Source organism: Pongo abelii, chromosome 3 (assembly GCF_028885655.2).
Source record: "Pongo abelii isolate AG06213 chromosome 3, NHGRI_mPonAbe1-v2.0_pri, whole genome shotgun sequence".
Classification (NCBI taxonomy): domain Eukaryota; kingdom Metazoa; phylum Chordata; class Mammalia; order Primates; family Hominidae; genus Pongo; species Pongo abelii.
Genome location: NC_071988.2, coordinates 167067687 through 167078590, shown reverse-complemented (window position 1 = coordinate 167078590; position 10904 = coordinate 167067687). Strand labels below are relative to the sequence as shown.

Sequence of the window (10904 nt, the reverse complement as noted above, 5' to 3'; positions counted from 1 at the left end):
TAGCACATACATGTTTAATAAATTTAAATCATTTGGGACATGAGAGTGTACCCAGGGGTGCATTTTGTGACTTCTATGGCCCCTAGACACTTTTGCCTTCGTGGACCCCTTCCTCATAAAAATATATTAAACATTATCTTATGACTGTGTTAGTATAATGATAAACACACTAATATCATATATCGAAACTTTTTCTTGGCTGGGCGCGGTGGCTCACATCTGTAATTCCAGCACTTTGGGAGGCCTAGGTGGGCGGATCACGAGGTCTGGAGTTTGAGACCAGCCTGGCCAACATAGTGAAAGCCCAAAGTTAGCCGGGCATGGTGGTGCACGCCTATAGTCTCAGCTACTTGGGAGGCTGAGGCAGGAGAATTGCTTGAACCTGGGAGGCACAGGTTATGGTGAGCCAAGATCGTGCCACTGCACTCCAGCCTGGGCAACAGAGCAAGACTCTGTCTCAAAAACAAACAAACAAAAAACAACCTTTTTTCTTGACCTAAAGGCTCATTTATTTTTCTTCTGATGTTAAAGAAATTAAAACACTTTTCTAGCCCCTCAGCACTGTGCCTGATAGTAAGTCAGCCCTGTCTGCATCACAGAAGCCCCACTGGTGGATCATACTTTGCTCTTTTTTCTCCCTCTTGGATGGCTTTTGTGGATGCTGCTCCTTTCCTTCTCTTCTCCTCATTTCTTGCTGATTTATTCAATGAGTATACATTATCTCTTCCACCTCTCTTCAACGTCTCTTGGGTTCTCCAACTCTGGTAAGTCAGAGCTCACTTACAGACACATAGTTCAAAGAATAAAAAGGATCAAAAACTGTTCTAGGAGAGTGGAGAACTGATTCCAACTCAGTTCAGGCTGCTATCTTCCACCATCCCTGGAGACCCTTCTAAGCTGATCAGAAACACCTCTAAGTAGAGAGGTTTATATGCAGAGGTTTCTGGAATGGTGTGCAACAAATTTTAAGAATAGTTTGTATTAGGTAGTGGGCCTTGGGTGTATTTTCCCTTTCTTCTTGGTAATTTCTGTATTTCTTACACTTTTAAAATGAGCATTATTCTTAATAGGAATGGTAGAAATATTGAAATCCAACTTTAATAAGGATTGACTATTATACTTTGCTTCAGTAATTAAAAGGGGGGAGTTAATATCTTGGGATACTTTAAGTTGAATAGTTTTCTCAGTGGGTGGCCGGGTGCGCGCGCGTGCACACACACACACACACACACACACACGCACAGTGGCTGTGGCCTAGCCCACCATATGGTCCTCATTTTCTGTATCTATTTCTATTTATATTAACTCAAGAATTCGACCACTGTAATACAGCTGACTAACCTTTTGCCCCCTGCTTCCTTCTTGTATTAAACAGAGGGCTTATTTCTTGGGTGCCGTTTTCTTCAGTTTTCCTCACATAAGAGAAAGAATTCAAAGCTAAATTACATAGTAAAAAATTATATTTGTGTTAATATTTTCTTTTAAGGCATTCCCTTCTCTCTGAATTGTCGAAATCATTTTCCTTTTGTGGCATTTCATTTATTGAAGGCCATAGTCTTACCATCTCCTTTTCAACAAAGGAAGAAAGCAAAGAAGTCTGAAGAATCAGAATCAGGGAACAATCAAGCACCTACGAAGAGCCCACCCTGAGCCCTGCCTTCTGCTGGCCACAGTGGGAAGTTAGAAGAGGTTCCTGGAGAGACCGGGAGGTCCACTGCCTCGGTGTTCACAAGCACTCCAGTCTCAGAATGGGGTGGGGACTGAGGAGAACTGGATAGCACCAGCAGCTGCTCCCCAGCTCCAGCCAACTGTTGCCATGTGGGAATGGAGGCTCAGTCTTGCCAGGTCAGCAAATTTTTCCAAAAATGTTAGGAATCATGATTTTTACATGAAACCGCTCTATTTAATAAGTTGACAACGAGAATTAAAAAACAAAAAAAACAGAAACAAAAAACACTGTGTGGGCCAACAAATGTATAGGCCAAATTGAATATGTCTGCAGGCCTGATTTGGCCTGCCAGTTTGTACCGGCTGCTTTATATTATGAATTCCCTCAGAATTTAAAAATGTTTACCACTCAAAATGATTTGGTGACATTTATAACGATCTGTACACATTTTATGAATAAGATTGCTTGTATACAAATTATAAGCTACAGAACTGGCAACTCTAGTCATTTAGCACTTCAGGGCACAGTAACTTCTTGACAGAATTTTTCACTTTTGTTTTTCTTTTTAAGAGATGGAGTCTTACTTTGTTGCCCAGGCTGGAGTGCAGCAGCATGATCATAACTCACTGCTGCCTCTAACTCCTGGGCTCCCACCTTAGCCTCATGAATAGCATATGCCACCACACTTGGCTTATTTTTAATATTTTTTATATACTGTAAAGACAAAGTCTCACTTTTGGCCCTGTCTGGTCTTGAACTCCTGGGCTCAAGCAATCTTTCTGCCTCAGCCTCCCCAGGTCCTGGGATGATAGGCATGAGCCACTGCTCCCGGCCACAAAATTTTTACTTCTAAATAATTTTTTGATATCATGTAGATTCAGGCTAAATTATGTCTATATCAAGTCTTAACAACATATTTTCGAGGATGGGCTCTACCACTATTATTGCCCCCAACACACACACACACACACACACACAAACACAATGACCCCCGTGGAAGATTATTTTGGGTTCCTGCAGGATTATTATTGTTGGAAATATCACTTTCAGTTTTGACAATAATCATTAATAAAATGCATAAATCTTTTGTCCTTATATCAAAATAAGTTTGTTAGCATATTTTTGTAGTATAACATAAATATTAGAAGGTTCATGAATCATATAGGTACAGCTTAGATGAGTTTCACAAAGTAAGCACATCCAAATAATCAACACCCAACTCAAGAAAAAGAACATTACCAGAAAATAATAAACCAGCACATTTGGGGTATTATTCCTCTTAATCTTAAAATATCTAGAAATGAGACTTCTTATAGCACATCTTAACTTTCTAAGAAGCAGGAACCACTCTGTGGAATGATTAAGTTAAAACATATTTTATTACTTTCTTTAATTTTCCAACTTTATTAAGCTGATCATTTTTTAAAGAAAGATAACTTTCTGAGGAATCTCTTAAAAATCATACATGAAAAGCCCACGGCTAAATCATAATCAACGATGAAAGACTGAAAGCTTTTCCTCTAAGGTCAGGAACAAGACAAGGATGCCCACTTTTGCCACTTCTATTCAACATAATCCTGGAAATCTCAGCTGAAGCAATCAGGCAAGAAAAAGAAAGAAAAGGCATCCAAATTGGAAAAGAAGTAAAAATTATCTCTGTTCACAGATGGCATGATCTCCTGTGTAGAAAGCCCTAAAGAAGGCCAGGCACGGTGGCTCCTGCCTGTAATCCCAGCATTTTGGGAGGCTAAGGCGGGTGGATCACTTGAGATCAGGAGTTTGAGACCAGCTGGCCAATCTGGCAATACCCCGTCTCTATTAAAAATACAAAAATTAGCCAGGTGTGGTGGCACAGGCCTGTAGTTTCAGCTACTCAAGAGGTTGAGGCAGGAGAATCACTTGAACTTGGCAGGCAGAGTTTGTGGTGAGCCAAGATGGCGCCACTGCACTCCAGCCTGGGCAACAGAACGAGATTCCATCTCAAAAAACAAACAAAAACCCTAAAGATTACACACACACACACACACACACACACACACACACACACTGTTAGAACTAATAAATGAATTCAGCAAAGTTGAAGGATACTAAATCAACATACAAATATCAGTTGTGTTTCTATACACTTAACAATGAAAAATCCACAAGGAAATTAAGAAAATAATTTACATAAATTATTTTCAACATACAAATATCAACATACAAATATCAGTTGTGTTTCTATACACTTAACAATGAAAAATCCACAAGGAAATTAAGAAAATAATGCCATTTACAATAGTCTTAACCGAGGAGGCAACAGACTTATACACTGAAAACTACAGAATATTTCTGAAAGAAAACATAAATAAAAGACATCCCATGTTCATGAATTAGAAGACTTAATATTGTAAAGATGTCCATACTACCCAAAGCAATCTACAGAGTTAATGCAATTCCTATCAAAATCCTAACAGCCTTTTTTGCAGAAATAGAAAAATTCATTCTGAAATTCATATAGACTCCCAAAGACCCTAAATAGATGAAACAATTTTGAATAAGAGCATAGTTGAAGGGCTCATACTTCCTGATTTCAAAACATATTATAAAGTTACAGTAATCAAAACAGTTTAGGACTGGCATAAAGATAGGCATACAGACCAATGAAATAGAATACAGTACAGAAATAAACCTTCACACATATGGTCAAATGATTTTCAACAGGGGTGCCAACACTATTCAATGGCAAAAGGACAGTCTTTTCTCAAAAAATGATGTTGAGGAAACCAGATATACACATGCAAAATAATGAAGGTGGACACTTACTGTATTAGGCTACTTGGGCTGCCATAACAAAATATCGCAGACTGAGTGTCTTAAACAATAGAGATTTATTTTCTCATAGTTCTAGATGTTGTAGGTCCAAGATCAAGGTGGCAGCAGAGTTAGTTTCTGGGAAGGCCTTTCTTTCTGGCTTGTGTATGACCACCTTTTCACTGAGTCCTTACATGGCCTTTCCTCTGCATGCACATGTAAGAGGGAGAAAGATCTCTGGTGTCTCCTCCGTTTCTTATAAGGACACCAGTCCTATTAGATTAGGGCTTCACTCTTATGACCTCATTTAACCTTAATTGCCCCTTAAGGGCTTTATCTCCAAATGTAGTCACATTGTAGGTTACAGTTTCAACATATGAACTGAAGAAGGTGCACAATTTAGTCTATAACACTTACTTTATGCAGTATAAAAAATTAACTCAAAATCGGTCAAAGACATAAACATAAAACCTAAAACTATACAACTCTTAGTAGGGAAAAACCTTCATGGCATTGGATTTGGCAATGATTTCTTGGATATGACACCAAAACATAGGCAACAAAAGGAAAAATAGATAAACTGGACTACATCGAAATTAAAACTTTCTACACATCAAATGACACAATTAACAGAGTGAAAAGACAACCTACAAAATTAGAGAAGATACATCAACTCATATATCTGAAAAGGAGTTAATATCCAGAATATGTAATGAAATACAACTCAACAACAAAAAAAACTGAAACAACCTGAAGTAAAAATGGGCACATGAATAGACATTTCTCCAAAGATGACATAGAAATGGGCAACAAGCATATGAAAAAATGCGCAATATAAGTAATCATTACAAAACTGTAAATCAAAAGCACAAAGAGATATCACTTCACACCCATTAGGATGGCAACTGTAAAATTAAAAAAAAAACAAACAGAAAATTATTGAGAATGTGAAGAAACTGAAACCCACGTACACTTGGTAGAAATGGAAAATGGTGCAGCCATATGGAAAACAGTATGGCAGCTTTTTAAAAAATTAAAAATAGAATTAGTATATGATCCAGCAATTCCACTTCTGGATACAGATTTAAAAAATGGAAAACAAGGTCTTGAAGAGATACTTGTACATGCGTATTTATAGCAGCATTGTTCACAACAGCCAAAAAGTGGAAGCAATTTGTGTCCTTTAATGAGTGGATGGATAAATACAAAGTGGTATATACATACAATGGAATATTATTCAGCCTTACAAAGAAAGCAAATTCTGACACATGCTACGACGTGAAGAAACCTTGAGAATATTACCTTAAGTGAAATGAGCCAGTAACAAAAAGACAAGTAAAATATGATTTCACTTATATGAATGAAGTATCTAAAGTAGTAAAACTCATAGAAACAGAATGTAGAGGCCAGGAATAGTGGCTCCGACCTGTAATCCCAGCACTCTGGGAGGCTGAAACAGGAGGATCACTTGAAGCCAGGAGTTTGAGACCAGCCTGGGCAACATAGTAAAACCATGTCTTTACAGAAAAATTTAAAAATTAGCTGGGCATGGTGACTCACACCTGTAGTTCCAGCTACTCAGGAGGCTGAGGCAGGAGGATTGCTCAAGCCCAGGTGTTTGAGGTTACAGTGAGTTATGATTGTGCCACTGTACTCCAACCTAGGCAACAGAGCAGGACTCCATCTCTAAAATCAAGCAAGCTGGGTGCAGTGGCTCACGCCTGTAATCCCAACACTTTGGGAGGCCGAGGCAAGTGGATCACCTGAGGTCAGGAGTTCGAGACAAGCCTGGCCAACGTGGTGAAACCTCGTCTCTACTAAAAATACACAAAAAAGAGCCAGTTGTGGTGGCACACGCCTGTAGTTGCAGCCATTCCAGAGGCTGAGGCAGGGGAATTGCTTCAACCCGGGAGGCAGAGGTTACAGTGAGGAGAGATCGTGTCACTGCACTCCAGCCTGCACTCCAGACTCTGTCTCAAAATAAATAAATAAATAAATAAATAAAAAACAAACAAACAAAGTAGAATGATGGCTGCAAGGGGCTGGGGAGTTGGAGGGGCAAACAGGGAAATGGGAGAGTTGTTGTTTAATGGTTGTATAAATCAGGGTTCTCCAGGGAAACAGAACCAATAGGATGTGAATATATGTATGCGCGCACACACACACGTGTGCACACACACACATACACACAAAGAAAGTTTATTTTAAGGAACTGGCTCAGGTGATTATGAAGAGTGGCAAGTCCAAAATGTGCAGGGTAGGTTGGCAGGTTGGAAACTCAGGCAAGGGCCAATGTTGCAATTCAAGTTCAAAGGCCACCAGGCTGGAGACCCAGAGAAAAGCCCATGTTGCAGTACAAGGCTGTCTGCTGGCAGAATCCCCTATTGTTTGAGGGAGGCAGTCTTGTTCTTTTCAGACCTTTGGCTGATTGGATAAGGCCCACTCACATTATGGAGGGCAGTCTGCTCTTCTCAAAGTCCATTAATTTAAATATGTAAATCTCTTTTTTAAAATTTAAAAATCCCATGGCAGTGTATTTATAAATGTAAATCTCATCCAAAAACACCCTCACAGAAACATTTAGAATAATGTTTGACCAAATATCTGGGGACTGTGGCCCAGCCAAGTTAACATATAAAATTAAGCATCACAATAGGCAGTAGAATTTCTGTTTTGTACGATGAAAAGTTCTGTACAACAATGTGAATATACTTAACACTATGGAACTGTACATGTAAAAATGGTTAAAATGATAAATGTTATGTGTATTTTACCACAATTTTCAATAAAAGTATATTAGCTCTTTCACTCGGGCCTGTGGCACCAGCAAGATGGGCAAGTGTTGCAGTCTTTTTTTTTCTTTTTTTTTTGAAACAGAGTCTCCCTCTTTTACCCAGGCTGGAGTGCAGTGGCACAATCTCAGCTCACTGCAACCTCCACCTCCCAGGTTCAAGTGATTCTTCTGCCTCAGCCTCCCAAGTAGCTGGGACTACAGGCGTGTGCCACAACGTCTGGCTAAGTTTTGTATTTTTTTAGTAGAGACAGGGTTTCACCATATTGCCCAGGCTGGTCTCGAACTGCTGACCTCGTGATCCACCCGCCTCAGCCTCTCAAAGTGCTGGAATTACAGGTATGAGCCACCACACCCAGCCTGTGTTGCGGTCTTTACACTGCCAGGAAGCTCTCTAGCCACGAACGCAACCAGAAGAGGCATAATAAACAGTTTAAGACCCATTTGGGTATATTTTTGAAGGCAAGCTGCCACCAAGTTTTTTTGGGGGGAAAATGGTCTTGCTCTGTCACCCACACTGGAATGCAGTGTAACAATCACAGCTCACTGCAACCTCGACCTCCCAGACTCAAGCGATCCTCCCACCTCAGCCTCCTGAGTAGCTGGAACCACAGGTGCATGCCACCACATCCAGCTAATTAAAAAAAAATTTTTTTTAACAGACTCACTGTTTTAGGACCTCACTGTGTTGCCCAGGCTGGTCTCAAAGTCCTGGGCTCAAGTGATCCTCCCACCTTGGCCTCCCAAAGTGCTGGGATTCTGTAATCACAGTTGTGAGCCATCACACCCGGCCTAAGGCAAACCCCTTTGAAGGCACTTCACATGCAAAGGGAATTGTGCTAGAAAAAGTAGAGGTTGAACCCAAATAGCCAAATGCTGCCAGCAAGAAGTGTATCAGGGTCCAGCTAACCAAGAAATGCAATAAAATCACAGCTCTCATATGCAATGACAGTTGCTTAAACTTTACTGAGGAAAATGATAAAGTTCTGGTTGCTAGATTTGGTTGCAAAAATCATGCTGTTGATGACATTCCTGGATTTTGCTTTAAGGTTGTCAAAGTAGCTGATGCTTCTCTTGGTCTGATGCAAAAACAAGAAGGAAAGGCCAAAATCATAAGGTTTGATGATGCAAAAATGGTAGCAATAAATTTTCATACGCTAAAAAGACAGTATATTAGAGAGAGAAATTTATTTAACTAAATACCAAAAGAAATCTTTCCCTAAGAGATGTTAGAATACAAACAGGATTTTACCTTTGTCTTGGGCAAAAAGACCTTCAAAGAGTGAACTTCCATAAAGATTGAGAGGGCAACTTACTAAGTCATATCTCTAAGAAGCAATTTCTGTGGGGGAGTTGAGATTGCAAAATCCAGGTATATTGCTTCTTGGGAATGTAATTTTCCTTGGACATAGAGAGTAAGAGAAATAGGAGAAATAGCAAGTAGCTAATACATTCCTTCTATTGTTACTCTAAAATAACAAACTCTTTTTTTTTTTCTTTTGTTATTATTATTATTATTATTATACTTTAGGTTTTATGGTACGTGTGCGCAATGTGCAGGTAAGTTACATATGTATACATGTGCCATGCTGGTGCGCTGCACCCACCAACTCGTCATCTAGCATTAGGTATATCTCTCAATGCTATCCCTCCCCCCTCCCCCCACCCCACAACAGTCCCCAAAGTGTGATGTTCCCCTTCCTGTGTCCATGTGTTCTCATTGTTCAATTCCCACCTATGAGTGAGAATATGCGGTGTTTGGTTTTTTGTTCTTGCGATAGTTTACTGAGAATGATGATTTCCAATTTCATCCATGTCCCTACAAAGGACATGAACTCATCATTTTTTATGGCTGCATAGTATTCCATGGTGTATATGTGCCACATTTTCTTAATCCAGTCTATCATTGTTGGACATTTGGGTTGGTTCCAAGTCTTTGCTATTGTGAATAATGCGGCAATAAACATACGTGTGCATGTGTCTTTATAGCAGCATGATTTATAGTCCTTTGGGTATATACCCAGTAATGGGACGGCTGGGTCGAATGGAATTTCTAGTTCTAGATCCCTGAGGAATCGCCACACTGACTTCCACAAGGGTTGAACTAGTTTACAATCCCACCAACAGTGTAAAAGTGTTCCTATTTCTCCACATCCTCTCCAGCACCTGTTGTTTCCTGACTTTTTAATGATTGCCATTCTAACTGGTGTGAGATGGTATCTCATTGTGGTTTTGATTTGCATTTCTCTGATGGCCAGTGATGGTGAGCATTTTTTCATGTGTTTTTTGGCTGCATAAATGTCTTCTTTTGAGAAGTGTCCGTTCATGTCCTTCGCCCACTTTTTGATGGGGTTGTTTGGTTTTTTTTCTTGTAAATTTGTTGGAGTTCATTGTAGATTCTGGATATTAGCCCTTTGTCAGATGAGTAGGTTGCGAAAATTTTCTCCCATTTTGTAGGTTGCCTGTTCACTCTGATGGTAGTTTCTTCCCAATTGTTCTTTCAGAGACAAGTCTGAGATCACTTTTTTTTTATTTTGAGACAGGGTCTCACTCTGTTGCCCAGGCTAGAGTGCAGTGGCATAATCACAGCTCACTGCAGCTTCAACCTCCCGGGCTCAAGCAATCCTCCTACCTCAGCCTCCTGAGTAGCTTAGGACTACAGGTGTGAGCCAGCATGCCTGGCTAATTTTTTAATTATTATTTGTAGAGATGGGGGTCTCACTATGTTGCCCAGGCTGGTCCTGAATTCCTGGGCTCAAACAATCCTGCCTCAGCCTACCAAAGTGCTGGGTTTACAAGCAAGAGTCACCACACCCAGCCTAAAATAACACACTTTTCAACTGAAGTATTGGTAATACCAGTTAATTTATGGCTAATCATATGACAAATTGAGAGGTGACAACGTGCTAGCAGCTCGCTCTCAGCACCTCCTCAGGCCTCAGTGTCCATTCTGGCTGTGCTTGAGGAGCCCTTCAGCCCACTGCTGCACTGTGGGAGCCCCTCTCTGGGCTGGCCAAGGCCGGAGCTGGCTCCCTCTGCTTGCGGGGAGGTGTTGACGGAAGGTGTGTGTGGGAACCGGGGCTGTGCACGGTGCTTGCCAGCCAGTGCGAAATCTGGGTGGGCACGAGCTTGGGAGGTCCCGCACTCAGAGCGGCCAGCCAGCACTGCTGGCCCTGGGCAGTGAGAGGCTTAGCACCAGGCCAGCAGCTGCAGAGGGTGCGCTGGGTCCCCCAGCAGTGCTGGCCTGCCGGTGCCATGCTCGAATTCTCGCCAGGCCTCAGCTGCCTCCCTGCGGGGCGGGGCTTGGGACCTACAGCCTGCCATGCCCGAGCCTCCCCCGTGTGGCCCAAGCCTCCCAGACAGGTGCTGCTGCCTGCTCCATGGTGCCCGGTCCCATCAACTGCCCAAGGGCTGAGGAGTGCAGGCACATGGTGCAGGACTGGCGGGCAGCTCTGCCTGTGTCCGCAGCGTGGGATCCACTAGGCAAAGCCAGCTGGGCTCCTGAGTCTGGTGGGGACTTGGAGAACTTTTATGTCTAGCTGTAATATTGTATATGCACCAATCAGCACTCTGTGTCTAGCTCAGGGTTTGTGGATGCACCAATCAGCACTCTGTATCTAGCTAATCTGGTGAGGACTTGGAGAACTTTTA

At 41.5% G+C, this 10904-nt stretch overlaps 1 pseudogene; it reads left to right on the top strand.

The window, feature by feature from the left end:
• Positions 1-645: 645 nt before the first annotated feature.
• On the top strand, positions 646-8369 carry LOC112133008 (small ribosomal subunit protein uS12-like; annotated as a pseudogene).
• The last annotated feature ends 2535 nt before the right edge of the window (positions 8370-10904 follow it).